Genomic DNA, 22042 nt, shown 5'->3' with positions numbered 1-22042 from the left:
ATTCAATTCAATTCAATTTCAATTTCAATCGCTCTATACCACTGAACTTTGGCGATACGGATGGAATCCAGCCCTACATCTCATTTTCTTCACAACATGTACAGTAATATCTGTAGCTCTTCAGTTGTATGTACACCTCATTCTGGCTCTCTACCTTTAAATAGGTAATTTTACTGTACTAGGCCTACTGTAATTTACTTCCTTTATGATGACGAGTTGTTGAACATTGGATGACTAAAAGTGAAAGGACAACCAGAAGTAAGTTTTCATATTTGTAAATATACACAGTATTTCAAATTTAAAAAAATTATACAACATCGTAGTTTACCATAACAAATCCATGTAATAATCAACATACTGTATGTATAACATAACCATGACATATGTCACAATGCCATACCACGCCAGCCCAGGTCGAGCTCTGCCAATCACATATTATACACAGGTTCTTCAAGTTTGGGTTGAGTGGCAAAATAAAGAGGTCAACAACAGGTTGCAAGTTCACACGTTTATGAATTAAACTGAATTACTGAGACTCTTTCTCAGCCTGGTCAAAAAGGAGGTCATAACAGTACACAATTAATCAAACAAACTAACTAAACAACATCAAAAATACAGGTTCTGGTGCAGTCGAGGGAAGATCTAACAAAACATGAATTCAACTTCAATTCAAGATAAATAAACAATATTCTCTCAAACTTAGTCAGATATTTATAAACTAAACCAGACAGATGGCCACTTCCCTCTTACCAGCACCTTCCCCTGGGTGGTTGCACCTCAAACAAAAAAAGAAACAGTCAGCCAATAAAATGTCAGGGTTGATCATTCAATTATCAAGACAGAAGCATGCACAAGCAATGGAAGCTCATCATCACACGTGAGACACACACATTACAAGTACAGTACAACACATATACATCTATTACCATAACTACTTATTAATTCCATACTTTACATATCTTAACATGTGTTCCAATGCTGCTTAGTTTATTCACCAATATGTAAGGAAATGTTCAGGCTTCAGGTTTGGCAATAGTGGAGTAGATAACAGAATGGTCCACCTCTAAACTTTCTTCCAGCCTGCAAAAAGCAAATAGAGTTTTTATATGAGTATATTCAGACATTTCAAATAAACAGACTTCCAGAAATAGGTTATATGGAAAAGGACTGAACTGATAGTGAGTGCACTCTTACCTGGCAGTAGGACTGGGGAGGGGGAACGGGATGCTGGCGTACTGGAGGTTGTCTGTCACATTGGCCTTAATGGCTTTCACTGTGGAGTATACAACATCATCCCCACCATGGGGTCTGGAGAGTTGGGCCCCGTCAATGGAGCTTTGGAACTGCTGGAAGTCAAAGGTAGCGTAATGAGGGTCAGGAGGGTTCTGCAGAGCTGGTGGCTCGACCACAGAGTACAGAGAACTGTCTTGGTGGTGGGTGTGAGAGGGAGGCAGTTGAACGTTGGCATAGAGGGCATTTTCCTGTTCCTCCGTTCTAGTTTCCTGTGATGCTGGGTCATTACTGGTCCTTCTACTGGATAAGACTGGGTCTTGATAGTACTAAAGGTCGGAATCAGCCAAAAAAAGACAAAATGTTTGATATTTTGACTCCTCAACATACCTTTGTCTATTGGTTAAACTAAGTATCATGTTACTGGGGAAGAATGGAAGCTTGTTCTTGAATGTTGTTCAAATACCATGAACACTTACTGCGTTCAAAACTTCATATAACACTATTGCACTGACATGCTATTGGCATTGTGAATTAGAGTGTATATGCTGTGTTCCACTCACCTCTTTGTCCACAGCAGTCCTTTGACATAATTTGAACGGGATCTTCCTGTCAAAGAAACCACATTTCTTTGGTGGGACAAATAGTTACCACAAGGCCATCATACTCTGCATTATGATGTTTCTAGACTTACCACATCCATAAGAACACAAGAAGTATGATCACCATGAAAACTGCGGCCGCGGAACCAATGTAAACTGACATTTGGACAGTCTTTGTAGCTGAAAATGACGCAGGGTACAGTACATGAAAAAATACATCCAAGGGAATTCCCATTTAGAACATAATGATTCAGGAGAACAGGACATTTCCCTCTACACTCACCATGATTGGCACCCTGTATGGTCAGAGACACCACAGTAGACTTGTGAGCCCCTTCTCTGTTCCTGGCCTCACAGAAGTACTGTCCACTGTCAGAGGAGGTTAGAGAGGTCAATCTCAACACCTCTCCTGAACCTGTCTGTGAGGTGTCTGTTCCAACCTTCTTAAACCAAGTGTAGTTCTCCACTGCTGGGTTGGCATGACTGCTGCAGGTCAGGTTCACAGAACTTCCCTCTAACAGTGGGACAGAGAGACTGACTGATACCAAGGTGTTCCTTGGGGGATCTAAAGTAAGCAGAAAAAATTTGAACAATTTAACTTTTGATATCTGCTCAATAGTTAGTAACGATGAATCCAAACACAAACAGTCCTGGCCAACAGGGTTGGTGTCAAGTTCATCTACATTCATGCCAGGTGAGACTGAGATTGCATTGCTTTCCTATGGATACATTCCATGTCCAATTCAACTGAAAGGAATTTAATTGTGATTTACCCCAACTCTGTGACCTGTTATGCTTACATTGTAGTGAAAAACTGTTGCAATATCTTGGATATTACACTCCAAGATACTGCAACAACACAGTTTTAACAACCTGCTTCCCTATAAAGAAAGCAAACACAACTTTGCACATAAAACTGACATCCTCACATAGCATGTACAGTTAACTTACACAGAACATCAAGAAACAGGAGTGATGAGTTGAGGGCTCCATGTTTGTTCCTTGCCTCACAGTAATACCTCCCTGAGTTAGCAGGAGAAACCTTCTCAAGTATCAACTGAGTCCCTGACTGGATAGGGCTGCTCCCATTGACTCTGTACCAGGTGTAGCTCACTGCTGAGTTAGCATGGCTGCTACAGGTCAGATTCACAAAGATGCCCTCTACCACTGGACCAGAGGGACTGACTGACACAGAGGTGTCCTCAGGAGGGTCTGAAAGTTACAACAAGCTCAAGTACATTAGTTGAAGAGTGGTCCTGTTCTTTAAAATAGCCTACTGACCACACAAAGTAACTCATGTTGGCCTACAGTTATTCAGTTCATTAGTATTGATGGTCAATTAAACCGTGAATACTCACACTGAACGTTGAGTGAAGTTACATTAGACTTGACATTACTGACTTCATTTTGTGCCTGGCAGTAGTACCCTCCACTGTCTGTGAGCTTGATGCTACGAATGGTGTGACTCTGCGATGGTGTCAGAGTTGCAAGGGACTGCCCACTCTCCTTATACAGGATGTAGGCCAACACATGGGGGTTTGCACTGCAGCTGCAGGTGAGAGTGACTGAGTTACCCTTAGTAACATCTCCAGATGGACTGACTGACAATGTGACATTCTTTGGAGCATCTGTAGGAGAGGGAGTAAGGTTACAAGTGTTTATATGATGTTGAACATATTTCTCTGTATCGAACCACAACACTACTACAGTACCTCTCACCACACATTTGGTTGTCTGTGCACTTCACAAAACCAAAAGACTGAGCTTTCATCCCTTATAGTGGTTCCAGTAAATATAATGGGTCAGAATATATTTATTAACGTTCTCAGAACAGTTTTGCATTTCGTTAGTAGCCATCATTGTGTTATTTGCTCTCACCATAACCTATCAACATGAACAGCATCCTCAAACTGCTCAACATCCTCTTCAAGTAATCACAATGCAAACACACAGCCACGGTCAGGAAATAGACATTGCCTTGCATCACGGCAAATTTGTTATCAAGCACATTGACATTCACACCAAAAGATCAAGGGATGTTGTATGTGAAAACATTATGCTATCTACAGTTGAAGTCAGAAGTTTACCTGCACTTAGGTTGGAGTCATTAAAACTTGTTTTTCAACCACTCTACAAATTTCTTGTTAACCTTTCTGTGGTCGAGGGAAATATCCTGAATTTCCGCCTGTCTGACGAGCCCAAAGTAAATTTCCGATTTCACCAGATGTTGTCGAAATTGCTACGAGGTTTTAACAAACTATAGTTTTGGCAAGTCGGTTAGGACATCTACTTTGTGCATGACACAAGTAATTTTCCCAACAATTGTTTACAGACAGATTATTTCATTTATAATTCACTGTATCACAATTCCAGTGGCTCAGAAGTTTACATACACTAAGTTGACTGTGCCTTTAAACAGATGCCATGGCTTTAGAAGCTTCTGAAAGGCTATATGACATTATTTGAGTCAATTGGAGGTGTAACTGTGGATTTATTTCAAGGCCTACCTTCAAACTCAGTGCCTCTTTGCTTGACATAATGGGAAAGTCAAAAGAAATCAGGCAAGACCTCAGAAAAAAGATTGTAGACCTCCACAAGTCTGGTTCATCCTAGGGAGCAATTTCCAAATGCCTGAAGGTACCACATTCATCTGTACAAACAATAGTATGCAAGTTTTAAAACCAAGGGACTATGCAGCCGTCATACCGCTCAAGAAGGAGACGCGTTCTGTCTCCTAGAGATGAGCGTACTTTGGTGCGGAAAGTGCAAATCAATCCCAGAACAAGAGCAAAGGACCTTGTGAAGACGCTGCAGGAAACAGGCACAAAAGTATCTATATCCACAGTAAAACAGGTCATATATCAACATAACCTGAAAGGCTGCTTAGCAAGGAAGAAGCCACTGCTCCAAAACCGCCATAATAAAGCCAGACTACGGTTTGCAACTGCACATGTGGACAAAAACCATACTTTTTGGAGAAATGCCCTCTGGTCTGATGAAACAAAAATGAAACTGTTTGGCCATAATGACCATCATTATGTTTGGAGGAAAAAGGGGGAAGCTTGCCAGCCGAAGAATACCATCCCAACCGTGAAGCACGGGGGTGGCAGCATCATGCTGTGGGGGTGCTTTGCTGCAGGAGGGACTGGTGCCCTTCACAAAATAGATGGCATCATGAGGCAGGAAAATTATGTGGATGTATTGAAGCAACATCTCAAGACATCAGTCAGGAAGGTAAAGCTTAGTTGCAAATGGATCTTCCAAATGGACAATGACCCCAAGCATACTTCTAAAGTTGTGGCAAAATGGCTTAAGGACAACAAATTCAAGGTATTGGAGTGGCCATCACAAATCCCTGATCTCAATTCTCGAGAAAATTTGAGGGCAGAACTGAAAAAGCGTGTGAGAGCAAGGAGGCCTACAAACCTGACTCAGTTACGTCAGCTCTGTCAGGAGGAATGGGCCAAAATTCACCCAACTTATTGTGGGAAGCTTGTGGAAAGCTACCCAAAACATTTGACCCAAGTTAAACAATTTAAAGGCCATGCTACCAAATACTAATTGAGTGCATGTAAACTTCTGACCCATTGGGAATGTGATGAAATAAATAAAAGCTGAAATAAATCATTCTTTCTACTATTATTCTGACATTTCACATTCTTAATATAAAGTGGTGATCCTAACTGACCTACGACAGGGAATATTTACTAGGATTAAATGTCAAGAATTGTGAAAAACTGAGTTTGGTTAAGGTGTATGTAAACTTCCGACTTCAACTATACATACGTCTTTCAAAATGCATCCTATTATTTTATCAGAAATAAACCTTGTCTTTTAGCTTTCTTAGGAATATAATGCAATTAAATGAACACCATTCAGAGGCATCCTTGGTGCAGAGCTTTGAATGTACAGTGCATTCGGAAAGTACTCAGACCCCTTGTGTCACGCCCTCCTGTCCGGAGCAGCCAGAGTCTCCCTCCTGTCCAGAGCAGCCAGAGTCGCCCTCCTGTCCGGAGCAGCCAGAGTCGCCCTCCTGTCCGGAGCAGCCAGAGTCGCCCTCCTGTCCAGAGAAGCCAGGGTCGCCCTCCTGTTCGGGGCCCGATGCGAGGGTCCCCAGTCCGGGGTACCGGGGGTCCACGTCCCGCACCAGAGCCGCCACCGCTGTGAAATGCCCACCCAGACCCTCCCCTATAGGTTCAGGTTTTAAGGCCGGAGTCCGCACCTTTGAGGGGGTACTGTCACGCCCTGACCTTGGAGATCTTTTTTATGTCTCTATTTTGGTTGGTCAGGGCGTGAGTTTGGGTGGGCATTCTATGTCTCGTGTTCTATGTTTTTTATTTCTATGTGTTTGGCCTGGTATGGTTCCCAATCAGAGGCAGCTGTCTATCGTTGTCTCTGATTGAGAACCATACTTAGGTAGCCTGTTCCCACCTGTGTTTGTGGGTAGTTGTTTTCTGTTTTGTGTATTTGCACCTTGCAGAACTGTTCGTTTGTCGTTTTGTTGTTTTAGTTCTAGAATTCATATTTATTAAAAGGATTATGAATACTTACCACGCTGCACCTTGGTCTTCTCCTTCTCCCGACGACAGCCGTTACAGAACTACCCACCACAAACGGACCAAGCAGCGGGGTAACAGGGAGCAGCTTGGAATGGACTTCTGGACATGGGAGGAAATATTGGACGGCAAGGGACCCTGGGCACAGCCAGGAGAGTATCGCCGTCCGAAAGAGGAGCTGGAGGCAGCTAGAGCGGCGCGGCGACACTATGAGTAATTGGCTCGAGGTAACGCGTACGAGAGACAGCCCCAGATTTTTTTGGGGGGTGGACACAGCGAGATTGGCGGAGTCAGGTAGGAGACCTGAGCCAACTCCCCGTGCTTACCGTGGCGAGAGAGTGACTGGGCAGGCACTGTGTTATGCGGTGAAGCGCATTGTGTCCCCAGTGCGCACGAATAGCCCGGTGTGCTACATCGCAGCTCCTCGAATCGGCCAGGCTAGAGGTGGTATTCGAGCCAGGAGGGATGATGCCGGCTCAGCGCATCTGGTCTCCAGTGCGTCTCCTCGGCCCGGGGTATACTGCACCAGCCCTGCGCACGGTGTCCCCGGTACGCCAGCACAGCCCAGTGCGGATTGTTCCAACTCCCCGCACTTGACGGGCTACAGGGGGTATCCAGACAGGACGAGTTGTGCAGGTTCGTTACTCGAGACCTCCAGTGCACCTCCACGGCCCAGTGCATCCGGTGCCTCGGCCAAGGACAAGGCCTCATGCACGTCTCCCCATGCTGGTGAGTTCTGTGCCTGTGCTAAGCCCTAACCCTCCTGCATGTCTCCCCAGCCTGCTGAGTCATGTGCCTTCTCCCAGAGCCAGGCCTCCTGTGTGTCTCTCCACTCCAGTGATGATCCATGGCAAGAAGCCTCCAGTGATGATCCATGGCACGAAGCCTCCAGTGCTGATCCATGGCAAGAAGCCTCCAGTGATGATCCATGGCACGAAGCCTCCAGTGATGATCCATGGCACGAAGCCTCCAGTGATGATCCATGGCACGATGCCTCCAGTGATGATCCATGGCAAGAAGCCTCCAGTGATGATCCATGGCCCGAAGCCTCCAGTGATGATCCATGGCAAGAAGCCCCCAGTGATGATCCATGGTACGAAGCCTCCAGTGATGATCCATGGCAAGAAGATGATCCATGGCACGAAGCCTCCAGTGATGATCCATGGAACGAAGCCTCCAGTGAGGATCCATGGCACGAAGCCTCCAGTGAGGATCCATTGCACGAAGCCTCCAGTGAGGATCCATGGCAAGAAACCTCCAGTGAGGAGTTATGGTACGAGGCCTCCAACGAAGGCCGTCAGTCCGGAGCCGCCAGCAACGTCCTCTAGTCCGGAGCCTCCAGCGACGGGCTCCTGTCCGAAGCCTCCAGCGACGGGCTCCTGTCCGGAGCAGCCAGAGTCTCCCTCCTGTCCGGAGCAGCCAGAGTCTCCCTCCTGTCCGGAGCAGCCAGAGTCTTCCTCTGTCCGGAGCAGCCAGAGTCTCCCTCCTGTCCGGAGCAGCCAGAGTCTCCCTCCTGTCCGGAGCAGCCAATCTCCCTCCTGTCCGGAGCAGCCAGTCTCCCTCCTGTCCGGAGCAGCCAGTCTCCCTCCTGTCCGGAGCAGCCAGAGTCGCCCTCCTGTTCGGGGCCCGCTGCGAGGGTCCCTAGTCCGGGGTCGGCGGTAAGGGTCCCCGCTCCAGAGGCGCCACTCAAGAGGCGCCACTCAAGAGGCGCCCCTCTGGTTTGTGTATTTGCACCTTGCAGAACTGTTCGTTTGTCGTTTTGTTGTTTTTGTTCTGGTATTCGTATTTATTAAAAGGATTATGAATACTTACCACGCTGCACCTTGGTCTTCTCCTTCTCCCGACGACAGCCGTTACACCTTGACTTTTTCCAAATGTTGTTATGTTACAGACTTATTCTAAAATGCATACAATGATATAATGTGCTCATGTTAATTAGATCAGGTATTAACTCACATTGGACATCAAGAGACACTGGAGCAGACGAGAGAAGATCTTGACCTTGAACAGCACATCGGTATCTACCAGAATCCTCACTATTTGCCTGAAACTCTGTTTTTGATACTGATTGTCCATCCCTGAACCAGACAAAAGTTGGATGGTTACTCAGTGTACAGGTTGTGCTACATGTTAGTGTCACCTTCTCTCCCTCTCTCACAGTGGCAGGGTTTACTTCAGCTGTCAGCCCTTGTAGAGAGGAGAAAAACAATCATTACTGAAAATGTTTTGTAGAGTCATGAGAGTGGGCTTTACTTCCGGTATCAAGATTACCTGTCAGAGTTAGTGAAACTGATGTTGTACTGCTCCATGCATTCAGTTTGCCATACTTATTAACTGTCTTAAATCTAAAGAGATAGGAATTTGCATCACTACTATTTAGGTTATTCATTCTCAAGGTGCAGTTGTGTTTATTATTTCCAAGGTATTCTACACGTTGTCCGTATTGGTGGGCCTCAAAGAAATTTGTATCATCATTTTGAGTCTGGAACTTCCAGAAGGTATTTGTTATAGTCTGGTCTGAGGGGTAGTCATAACTGCATCCAAACACCACTGATGACCCTTTTAAGGCACATGGAGCTGTATCGTTGAAAGTCACCTCCCAATTACTCTCACAATCACCTTTAAAAAACAACAACAAAACAAAAAAAGAGTTAATGTTGTCACATTTATCTACAACACTGATAGATACAGTGCCAATTTGCCATTGAAAGGTATAGGAAAATAAAGCATTCCTGTGTGTGGCCTACCTTCAGATATGTTAATCAGTCACTTCTGTATTTTGTTCATTAGAAGAGAGAGTTGCTCTGTAATCTCAGATAATATTTTCCTTCCCTTTGAGGTTTATAATTTGACATGGTTGGGTAGGTTACTTTCTAAATAGAATCCGGTACAGTTACTAGTTACCTGTCCCAAAATGTTATCAGTGACATAACCTTTGGATTACCCAAACTCAGTAACATAATCTGACTACATTTGAATTACTTTCCCTTTAAAAGGCATTAGCAGAGGCAAAAATAATTCTTCAAGCGCATTTGGTGTGTCACCATAGTGGTCCCTGACTTGTGGTCAGACTCGTTCAGGTGGAACAAACTTAAACTTGTGCGTTATTTCCATGCTGAATTGAATGTCGTTAGAAAACAGAAAGGTGTCACAATGTTGTTTTTTCCGCAAAAATCCTTTATGAATTTAAAAGTAATCAATTTTTTTTTCAAAACTATCTGTAATCTTATTACTATATTTTAGCTGGTAACGTAACTGATTACTGTAACGGCTATCGTCACATTCTTCCTCCTCCTCGGACGAGGAGAGGCGAGACGGATCGGACCAATACGCAGAGTGGTTAGTGTTCATTATTTACTGAAAGTCAACAAAACACTTCAAAATACAAAACAACCAACAAACGTGACAAAACCGAAACAGTCCTGTGTGGCAAAAAACCTGACACGGGAACAAACACCCACAAAACACACGTGAAACCCAGGCTGCCTAAGTATGATTCTCAATCAGGGACAACGATTGATAGCTGTCTCTGATTGAGAATCATACCCGGCCGAACACAAACATCCCAACATAGAAAATCAAACATAGACAAAACCACCCAAACCACCTGGCCAACTAAATAAATACAAGAAAAAGGAAAACAGGTCAGGAACGTGACAATTACAAACTTTAAAAAAAATCAGATTACATGTAACTGATTAAATGTGATCATTGTCAGTTACCCCCCAACCCTGTCATTTGAGAAATATACAGTACCAGTCAAAAGTTTGGACACACTTACTCATTCAAGGGTTTCTCTTTATTTGTACTATTTTCTACATTGTAGAATAATAGTGAAGACATCAAAACTATGAAAAAACACATATGGAATCCTGTAGTAACCCAAAAAGTTTTGAACAAATATATTTTATATTCTTCAAAGTAGCCACCCTTTGCCTTGATGACAGCTTTGCACACTCTTGGCATTCTGTCAACAAGCTTTATGAGGAATGCAGTCCTGTAGAAGTTCCCACATACTGAGCACTTGTTGTCTGCTTTTCCTTCACTCTGCAGTCCAACTCATCCCAAACCATCTCAATTGGGTTGAGGTCGGGTGATTGTGGCAGCCAGGTCATCTAATGCAGCACTCCGTCACTCTCCTTCGTCAAATAGCCCTTACACAGCCTGTTTTGGTCATTGTCCTGTTGAAAAACAAATGATAGACCGACTAAGTGCGAACCAGATGGTATGGCGTATCGCTGCAGAATGTTGTGTTAGCCCTGCTGGTTAAGTGTGCCTTGAAATTCTAAATAAATCACTGACAGTGTCACCAGCAAAGCACCCCTCACACCTCCTCCTCCATGCTTCACAATGGGAACCACACATGCAGAGATTATTTGGAACCAAAATGTCCAAATTTGGACTCATCAGACAAAAGGACAGATTTCCACCGGTCTGATGTCCATTGCTTGTGTTTCTTGGCCCAAGCAAGTCTCTTCTTATTATTGGTTTCCTTAAGTAGTGGTTTCTTTGGAACAATTTGACCATGAAGGCCTGATTCACGTAGTCTCCTCTGGACAGTTGATGTTGAGATGTGTCTGTTACTTGACCTCTGTGAAGCATTTATTCGGGCTTCAATCTGAGGTGCAGTTAACTCTAATAAACTTATCCTCTGCAGCAGGGGTAACACTGGGTCTTCCTCTCCTGTGGTGGTCCTCATGAGAGCCAGTTTCGTCATAGTGCTTGATGATTTTTGCAACTGCACTTGAAGAAACTTTCAAAGTTCTTGAAATGGTCCATATTCACTATTTAATTTTTGTCCGTAATGATGGACTGTCGTTCCTCTTTGCTTATTTGATTTGTTCTCGCCATAATATGGACTTGATATTTTACCAAATAGGGATATTGTCTGTATACACCCTACCTTGTCACAACACAACTGATTGAATCAAACGCATTAAGACGGAAAGAAATTCTACAAATTAACCTTTAACAAGGCACACCTGTTCATTAAAATGCATTCCAGGTGACTACTTCATGAAGCTGTTTGAGAGAATGCCAAGAGTGTGCAAAGCTGTCATCAAGGCAAAGGGTGGCTACTTTGAAGAATCTCAAATATAAAATATATTTTGATTTGTTTAACACTTTTTGGTTACTACATGATTCCATATGTGTTATAGTAAAAATAAAGAAAAACCCTTGAATGAGTAGGTGTGTCCAAACTTTGACTTGTACTGTACATTTCACTATCAAGGTAACACAATAATGACAATATAACATATCCCTTCTTCCCTCTGCAGTATTTCCCTGTTCATCTCCTATGAGCAATACACAGTAGTAGTACATATTCCATATCTCAATTATTAATCATAAGTCAGTGTTGACATCCACATTATGATAGAGCATCAAAAGAAAAACATGGTTACCTGGCAACGTGAGAGTAATCACCATTATCACACTGGTTGTTTCAAAGAGCCACATTGCAGCAACTGCAACACTTCAATAAAAAACACCACGGGTTTCTATTGAGGAGGGAATTGCTTAACTTAATAGCAAAGTCAATCATGAAACAAGCTCCAACAGCGTTTTCACTTAAAGCAGGTGTAATATTTATCTGTCTCTGAAGAGTTTTCTCACAACTCTACATCATGTAGTCATTCTGTCTTTAAATTCTCACTAAACAGATAGATTGAACATCACTATGGACCAATGTTGCACCAATTAAAGGAAAGAAAACATGAAACTCTACAGAGAGAACAAACACTACTCACCCTCCTGCAGAACGCGTCCAGAGAGACTGATCAGCAAATGACCATGCAAATAAATACCATGGAGAGATGTGATAATCACCATGTCACAACCACAATGCAGTCTTGTCTGTGGAGCCTTTTGGTGCTATTTCCCTTCCTGTTACCACACACTTGATATATTATATTGTATTTAAGGGGGTTACAGTAACATGTTTTATTTATTTTACTTAACCTTTCTTTAACTAGGCAGTTCAGTTAGTCTAACAATAGTCTAACCCAAACTGCTTAACTTCCTCTAAAAGTAACCACAATGCAAACACACAGTCACGCTCAAGAAATAGACACTGCCGTGTGTCATGGCAAATTCAAATTTGTTTTCAAGCACATTGACATTCACAACAAACAGACAAGGGCTATTATGTGAGAACACTATGTTATCTACATACTGTCACGCCCTGACCTTAGTTATCTTTGTTTTTCTTTATTATTTTGGTTAGGTCAGGGTGTGACGAGGGTGGTATGTGGGTTTTTGTTTGTCTAGGGTTTTGGGTATGTCTAGGTGTGTGTGTGTGTAGTCTAGGCATACGTAGGTTATTTTGTATAGTTTGTAATAGTTTGTTTCGGTGTTCTTTCGTTGTCATTAAATAAGATGTATTCACATCACGCTGCTCTTTGGTCTCCTCACTACGACGATCGTGACAGAATCACCCACCACAAACGGACCAAGCAGCGTGGTGAGGAGCAGCAGCGTTATCTGGACTCATGGACATGGGAGGAGATTTTGGACGGCAAGGGACCCTGGGCACAGGCTAGGGAGTATCGCCGTCCGCAGGAGGAATTGGAGGCAGCTAAGGCTGAGCGAAGCCACTATGAGGAGTTAGCACGGCAGCGCAACAGGCACGAGAGGCAGCCCCCCAAAAGATTTGGGAGGGGGGGGCACACGGGGAGGTTGGCGGAGTCAGGCGAGAGACCTGAGCCAACTCCCCGTGCTGACCGGAAGCGGCATGGCACTGGTCAGACACCGTGTTATGCGATGAAGCACACGTTGTTGCCAGTGCACGCTCATAGCCCGGAGTGCTATATACCAGCCCCCCGCAAGTGCCATGCGAGAGTGGGCATCCAGCCAGGGCGGATTGTGCCTGCGCAGCGCGTTTGGTCTCCGGTGCGCCGTTTCGGTCCAGGGTATCCTGCGCCGGCGTTACGTACTGTGTCTCCAGGGTGTTGGGAGGGTGCAATTCTCCTTATGCCTGCCCTCCGCCCGTGCCGGGCGAATGTGGGCATTGAGCCTAAGGGAGAGGTGCGTGTGGTATGCACCAGATCTCCAGTGCTCCCCCACAGCCCGGTTCGACCTGTGCCTGTACTCTGGAGGGTCCGGGCTAAAGTGGTCATCCAGCCTGGAGGAGTGGTGCCAAGGCTGCGCACCAGAGCTCCAGTGCTCCCCCACAGCCCGGTCTATCCGGTTCCTCCTCCACGTACCAAGCCTCCTGTAGGTTTCTCCAGCCTGGTGGGCCCTGTGGAATCCCCACGCACCAGGCTGTCTCTCCTTCGAGGGTGGTATGTGTGTTTTTGTCTGGTCTAGGGGTTTTGTATGTCTAGGTTGTGTGTGTAGTCTAGGCATACGTAGGTCTATGGTGGCCTCGATTGGTTCCCAATCAGAGGCAGCTGTTTATCGTTGTCTCTGATTGGGGATCCTATTTAGGTTGCTATTTTCCAGTTTAGTTTTGTCACGTTCTGACCATTGTTCTTGTGTGTTTTGCTTGTTTTAGTGTTGGTCAGGACGTGAGCTGGGTGGGCATTCAATGTTGTGTGTCTAGTTTGTCTGTTTCTATGTTTCTCAATCAGAGGCAGGTGTTTTGTGTTGTCTCTGATTGGGAATCATATATAGGTGGCTTGTTTTGTGTTGGGGTTTGTGGGTGGTTGTTTCCTGTCTTTGTGTTTTCTCTGCACCAGATAGGGCTGTATCGGTTTGCCACATTTGGTTATTTTGTATCGTTGTAAGTGTTCACAGTTTTGTTTTATTAAACATGTTGAGCACTGGCTACGCTGCGTGTTGGTCCGATCCCTGTTACACCCTCTCTTCTCGTGAAGAGGAGGAAGGCTGCCGTTACAAGTTTGATTCTTTCAAAATCCTACTATCCTCCTATCTTTACAGAAAATAATAACAGACCTTTTATTGACCTTTCTTTGGAATATAATGCATTTAAGTTAACACATTTCAGAAGCAGCACATCCTTGGTGCTGAGTTTTAAACCTAGATAGCTGCTCCAATATGAGTCAAATAATATGATACTCTCATGTTAATTAGATCAGGTATTAACTCACATTGGACATCAAGAGACACTGTAGCAGAGGAGAAAAGACCTTGAACAGCACATTGGTATATACCAGAATCCTCAATGTTGGCCACGAACTCTGTGTTGTGTACTGAGTGTCCATCCCTGAACCAGACAATAGTGGGATGGTCACTCAGGGTACAGGTTGTGTCACATGTTAGTGTCACCTTCTCTCCCTCTCTCACAGTGGCAGGGTTTACTTCAGCTGTCAGCCCTTGTAGAGAGGAGACAGAAAAACATCAATAAAATAAAAAAGTGGTGTTATGAGAGTGGGCTTTACTTCTGGTATGAAAATTACCTGTCAGAGTTAGTAAAACTGATGTTGTACTGTTCCATGCAGTTGTCTTTTTTTTCATTAACCTGTTTGGGCTGCAGGGGCAGTATTGAGTAGCCGGATAAAAGGTGCCCATTTCAAATGGCCTCGTACTCAATTCTTGCTCGTTCAATATGCATATTATTATTACTATTGGATAGAAAACACTCTCTAGTTTCTAAAACCGTTTGAATTATATCTGTGAGTAAAACAGAACTCCTTTTGCAGCAAACTTCCTGACAGGAAGTGGAAAATCTGAAATCGATGCTCTCTTCTAGGGCCTGCCTATTAAAGTCCTTGATATTTATTCGTTTAGATGCACTTCATACATCTTACACTAGATGTCGACAAGCAGTGAGAGAAGAAATGGAGTGTTTAACTTGATCTGGGCTCGAATAAATGCTCTTTGTATGACGTGTCACCAGTTTCCTGTTTTCTGGAGAGCGCGTGAAGGGACCTGGATTTGCCTTCTGATAAGCTGTCGTTATAGACTAACATCTCCGGCTTTGATTTTATTTGATACATGTGACAATATCATCGTAAAGTATGTTTTTTCAATATAGTTTAATCAGATTATTGAAATTTCTTCGGGAGTTTTGCTGTGTTCCGTTCTGAGTCTGTTGACGATGGACAGATTTGCGCCACTTGGCAAGTGTGCTTGCTAAATTGAGAGGGAAAAAGGCCGTTCTAAAACCAAACAACGATTGTTCTGGACAAATGACCCCTTGTACAACATTCTGATGGAAGATCAGCAAAAGTAGGACCCATTTTATTATGTTATTTCATATATCTGTCGTACATGTGAACTAGTTGTTTGCGGCCAGGTTTTGGGTACTCTCTCGCCATAACGTAAACTGCATATCGTAATGAAGTTATTTTTAGAATTCTAACACGGCGAATGCATTAACAACTAGTGTATCTATCATTTCCTATACAACATGTATTTTTTAGTTATGTTTATGAATAGTTATTTGGTCAGAATATGGGTGTCAGAAAAAGTGTCAGAAAAAAATCCGGACGTTGTGGGAAAAAGATGCTACGTTAGCACAATGTATAACCACTGATTTCAGCTCTAAATATGCACATTTTCGAACAAAACATAAGTGTATGTATAACCTGATGTTATAGGACTGTCATCTGATGAAGCTTATCAAGGTTAGTCAAAAATTATATATCTTTTGCTGGTTTGTTACGATCGCTAACTTTAGCTACTGGGGAATGGCTTGTGTTTCTGGCTATTGTGGTAAGCTAATATAACGCTATATTGTGTTTTCGCTGTAAAACACTTAAGAAATCGGAAATATTGGCTGGAATCACAAGATGCCTGTCTTTCATTTGCTGTACACTATGTATTTTTCAGAAATGTTTTATGATGAGTATTTAGGTATTTGACGTTGGTGTCTGTAGTTATTCTGGCTGCTTTCGGTGCAATTTCTGATTGTAGCTGCAATGTAAACTATGATTTATACCTGAAATATGCACATTTTTCGAACAAAACATAGATTTATTGAATAACATGTTATAAGACTGTCATCTGATGAAGTTGTTTGTTGGTTAGTTTGGTTGGTTCTTGGTTAGTTAGGTTGGCTTTGTGCATGCTACCTGTGCTGTGAAAAATGTCTGTCCTTTTTTGTATTTGATGGTGAGCTAACAGAAATATACGTGCTGTTTTCGCTGTGAAACATTTTAAAAATCGGACATGTTGGCTGGATTCACAAGATGTGTACTTTTCATTTGCTGTATTGGACTTGTTAATGTGTGAAAGTTAAATATTTCTAAAAAATATATTTTGAATTTCGCGCCCTGCACTTGAAGTGGCTGTTGTCATATTGTGGCCGGCCTCGGGCTTGCAGCCAGAAAAAGTTCCGTCTCATATCTGAAGTAGCATTTTGTTGCATCACTACTAATTAGGTTATTCATTCAAGGTGCAGTTGTGCTTTCTATTGCCAAGGTATTCTACACACCCTCTGTATTCCTGGGCCAGACAGAGATAGTTGTCCTACTCTTGACTCCAGAACTTCAAGAAGGTATGTAATAGTCTGGTCTGAAGTTAGGTGTAAGTGCATCCAAACACCACTGATGACCCTCTTAAGGCACATGGAGCTATGGTGTTGTATCGTTGAATGTCATCTTCCATTTACAGCCACAAACAAAACAAAAAACAGTTATCACACTTATCTGCAAAACGTACAGTACCCATTTGCCATTTAAAGGTAAGAAAATATAATATAGCATTCCTATGTGTGCCCTCCTACTCATGCTGGTGCACAAACAGGCTATCAGTCACTTCTGTATTTTTGTTGACGTAAAGAGTGCGTTACTCTGTAATCTCAGATAATATATGACTTTCCTTTGAGGTTAATCATTTGATAAATTCCACCATCAAGGTAACACAACAATAACATTAGACCAATATCAAATATCCCCTCTGATCAGTTCCTTGTTCATCTCTAATGAGCCATATACAATATACATTTTATATCATTAATTTATTCATAACGGAATACTGGCATCCACAGAAAGATAGAGTATCAAACAAAAAATATTTATTCTATTCACCTGGCAACTTGAGAGTAATCACACTGGTTGTTTCAAAGGGCCACATTGCATCAAACTGCAACACCAACAACTGCAACACCACAGGTTGAGGGAATTATACAGCATTAGACAGTAACAAAGCCAGTCATCAAACAGACTGGAGAAAACCTTGCACCATCCCTACGGTGAAGCATGATGGTGGCAGCATCAACATTGTTTTAATTTAAATATGGTGCAACTGTCTCTGTCAATCAGGGTTGGGGTCAATTCCATTTAGATTCAAGAAGTACACTGAAATTCCAATTATCTTCAAGGCTTTTCAATTAGGAACATTTGGAATATAGTGGAATTAAAATGGAATTGAGCCCAACCCTGCTGTTAATAAGACAGCACAACTGGGATACACCTTATATCATCTAGCCATTCTGTTTTTTATCCTCACCAAACATGAAATAAACTTGTCTTCATCCTATTTCACACACATACAAGTGTGTATTATACACGTGTGAATTAAAAATGTGTTTTTTGCATATCCCATCTCCCTCTGAGACACCATGGGTAATACTGTACACGTATGGTGCAGACTCAGTTGACCTCTTCTGTAGTAGTCAATAGATGAGTGAATTACTCTATAATCTCAGTTGAGATAAAATCCTATCCTTTGAGGTTAATCATTTCAGAAATAATTGCACCATCAGGGTAACACAGCCTTGACATTAGAACAATATAAAATATCCCCTCTGACCTCTGCATTATTTCCGTGTTCATTTGTTATGAGTAGTAGTACATAGTGCGTATGTTAATCGAAAAATATGAATTTTTAAAATGATTCTGCTATCGGAATATTTCATAATCTGGCCACTACAAGTAAAATGTTAAATGCTAATAAATTAGTTATAATGCCACTTATAATGCCAAATGAATTACAAGTACCTACTTGAACTATTCCTAGTAAATTTGACTTAGTAGTAAATTAGATAAACAGTAAATTGGCTTAGAGTGAGCAGTCCAGCTCAGAAGCAGTGCAGGGGTAGATGGTAGAGATCCTTCTGGTGATGTCACTCAACTGATAAACTGAGCAAAGGACACTACAGTTCTCATCTGGGAGATATGCAGGAAAAAAATAGGAAGTTAATTAATGGAGGTGTGTCACTGAATTCACATTTAGAATATGTTTGTCTCTATGGTCAAACTTGAACTTATTGCAAATTATTTCATTAGATTGTGAGGTGTATATAACTCTCTGTTCATATATTAGCCAAGATAAATTAGTGACATCAAAAGATGCCCTAATTTACCTGCACCACTACTGGTGTGGTCTGGCCAGGACTGTATAAACAACATTGGCAGCATCTTTTGGCTCTTTATCACCATCCAGTGGTACATTTGTAACTTTAATCTGGTCCAGACTGGGAAAGAAAAGAGGGAGGGACAGGTAATGCCACTGGTCTGTATGTCAGAAAGAGGAAGAGAGAAGAATAAGACTGAGAGAGGATAAGCATGCGGAGGAAGGGAGAGGGCAGGAGGAGAAAGAAGAAGAGGGAGGAGAAAGTATACAAGGGAGAGGAGAGGAGGAGAATGGTGAGTAGAAAGGAGAGAGAGGGGGAAAGAAGGAGAGAAGAGAGGAAGATCAAGGGGAGAGGGTAGGAGGAGAAAGAGGATGAGGACGATGAGGAAGTGAGATGGAGGATGGCTGGTTACCTGGGGATCCTGGAGTAATGCACGGTGACGTAGTTGAGGATGCTGTCTGCCTCTGTGCAGGGTGGAGCATCCTTCAGGGGTACGATGGAGGGATGGGCACTCATACACCTCCTCTGGCTCCTCCTATCAAACACAGAGAAAATAGGGGGATTCCTATTAGAGGACTGAAGATGGGTTGATGTCACTTCAATAGAGAGAACCCAAATCTGGGTTTAAAATGTGGCCGAATGATGGTAGGTGCTGATGTATTTACATGGTAGGTGCAGTGTCATTAAAGTGTAGGTACATATTGTTACCTTTGATCTTTCAAAAGAAGATGTGAATCTAATCATGAGGAATTCTAATGGCATGACCTGATTATTGCAAGTGGACCATGGTGTTTCCCTCTAGGGGTGCAGAGTGGGAGTTGTTGTTTAACCTACCGGGATGTCGGACATCTTGCCAGTCCTCAGCTGAAGGGTCTGCTGGACTGACTCGTAGAACAGGGTGTCAGCTGTCACCAATGTCCTCTGTTATTTCATATAAATACAACGAATGACAATTCTTTGTTAATTATTTTTCTGTATATTATTTTATCACATAATGGCTAGGCTATATTGATGTCAATGCTTGGAAGAGGAAAAGTCAAGTACCTTCTTGTTTTCCTCTGGATATTACATGTCTACTCTGTGCATGTTTTTGCTGTGAAGAAGGCAGATAGATACTACATATTGATGCCCACAATCAAATGAAGTGTCTAGTAACACTGATTCTGGCCAATGTTCCTGAGGTCCCCTGCCTTCCATTGACCATCATAGTGTCGAAAGGTGTAGTGCGTCCCCTGATCATTATGACCACAGTGAGAGTGATGAGACCAGCATACACGCCCACAGCTGAGGCCAGGGCAATAACCTTCAGTCTGCTTGCCAATCAGAGAGCAACAACAGGTTCAGTCGGAGTAAATCTAACAGTATTTACCATCCATAGAGGGGAGAATGGGGATGTTTGGGGCAATGACAGTGAGAGTGAAGGAGAGGAAAGAGAAGGCCAAGAAGGATGAGAAGGAAAGAGGGACAGAAAGATTGACAGACATGGACAGGAAGACAGACAGAGTAAAATATCCAGCTTTTGTGAGCTCCATGAATCAATTATCAAATCTCTAGACTTCTGTTATCTGATATCAAAGTTCAGCTCTTCTTCACCTATTACAGTTATTGAAAGTTATCCATATATGACTCACAGGTCAGAGATTCGAAAGCAGAAAGACTCAGGGATCGTGAGTGGTCGGACTGAGGGGCATACAGTGACACATTTAGATAGGGTATCTTGCCAAACATGTTTTTGAGACAGACATTACATTTACAGTAGTGATTAAATAAGAAACACACAGACAGAAGCCATGTGGGTCACTGAGTTTAGACTCCCCACCTCCTACTCTACCCTCCCTTCATCCTGCCCAGTCCACTGACCTCTGACCCTGACAGTGAGGACAGGCAAGCTGTGGACGCGGATGCGGTTGCGTGCCTTGCAGTAGTACTGGCAGCTCTCCCCGGGGCTGACCTCAGCGAAGGTGTAGCTAGGGCCCAAACGCGTTACCCAGGCTTCAGCCGCATTGATCCTGAACCACGTGTAGTTGTCCACCGCCGGGTTGGCCTGGCTGCTGCAGGTCAGAGTCAGAGGACGGCCCGCGTCGATCACACTGGAGGGCTGCGCAAACACAGACGTAGGGGCATCTGGGAGTGAGGGGAGAAGAAGAGAGGTGGGGGGGCATGCAGAGAGAGAGGGATAGGGGAGAGGATAAAACATATGGTGGCATGGAGGGGGCACAGACGGGGAGTGAAAGAGACAAAGGATAATAGGATAGACAGACAGACAGCCAAGGGGGGAGTAGACCAACCTGGGAGCCAAGGTGAAGGTGATGGAGGAGAGAGAGGAAGGGAGAGAAACAAGGAAAGTTAAACAAATATTTAGAGACAGAAAGATTTTTGAGAAATTACAAAACAGAGAGGGCAAGAGAGGGAGATAGTGGGAGAGAGGAGAATGCGAGGAGGAGGAGAGAGTGAGGGAGAGAGATACAGGAGGGAGATAGAGGGGAGGTACTGACAGAGACAAGAGGTAGATTGATTTGTTCCTCTACAGGGCAGAAAGGAGGGTAGGTGTCATTTTGCAGACAGAGGAACCTGAGCAGCACACTGGATCCACACACATTCCTGCTCACCTTAATAACACACTCCCGAGGTTGGACATACACTGAGTGGACAAAACATGACATTGACTGACCAGGTGAATACAGATGAATCCTATGATCACTTATTGATGTCACCTGTTAAATCCACTTCAATCTGTGTAGATGAAGGGGAGGAAACAGGTTAAATAAGGATTTTTAAGGCTTGAGACAATTGATACATGGATTGTGTATGTGTGCCACTCAGAGGGTGAATGGTCAAAACAAAAAAATGTAAGTGCCTTTGAACAGGGTATGGTGCCAGGCGCACTGGTTTGAGTGTGTCAAGAACTGCAGCGCTGCTGGGTTTTTCACGCTCAACAGTTTCCCGTGTGTATCAAGCATGGTGCACCACCCAAAGGACATCCAGCCAACTTGACACAAGTGGGAAGCACTGGAGTCAACATAGGCTAGCATCCCTGTGGAATGGTTTTGACACCTTGTAGAGTCTATGGCCCGACAAATTGAGTCGGTTCTAAGGGAAGGTGTTCCTAATGTTTTGTACACTCAGTGTACACTATATCTCTCTCTTGGAATAGAAGAGCTTGCAAAATGACCACAGTATTTTCATCAATTTACAGTGTGCGGTCAGGAACCATTATCAGATTTCCTCAGACAGTTTCATAACATTATCAACTACTGCTCTTTTGTCACTCCCCCCACACATGCGGAGACCTCACCTGGCTTCACTGGGGCCTCCAGAGACACTACCGCTCTCATCGTAACTCAATGCCTAGGTTTACCTCCACTGTAATCACATCCACCATACCCTTGTCTATACATTATGCCCTGAATCTATTCCACCATGCCCAGAAATTTGCTCCTTTTATTCTCTGT

At 43.4% G+C, this 22042-nt stretch overlaps 1 pseudogene; it reads right to left on the bottom strand.

Moving 5' to 3' along the window:
• Positions 1 to 493: 493 nt before the first annotated feature.
• Positions 494 to 21925, bottom strand: LOC129856824 (B-cell receptor CD22-like; annotated as a pseudogene).
• Between the last annotated feature and the right edge of the window lie 117 nt (positions 21926 to 22042).

The sequence above is a fragment of the Salvelinus fontinalis genome, chromosome 6, assembly GCF_029448725.1.
Source record: "Salvelinus fontinalis isolate EN_2023a chromosome 6, ASM2944872v1, whole genome shotgun sequence".
NCBI lineage: Eukaryota > Metazoa > Chordata > Actinopteri > Salmoniformes > Salmonidae > Salvelinus > Salvelinus fontinalis.
This window is presented reverse-complemented; position numbering and strand designations above follow the sequence as displayed.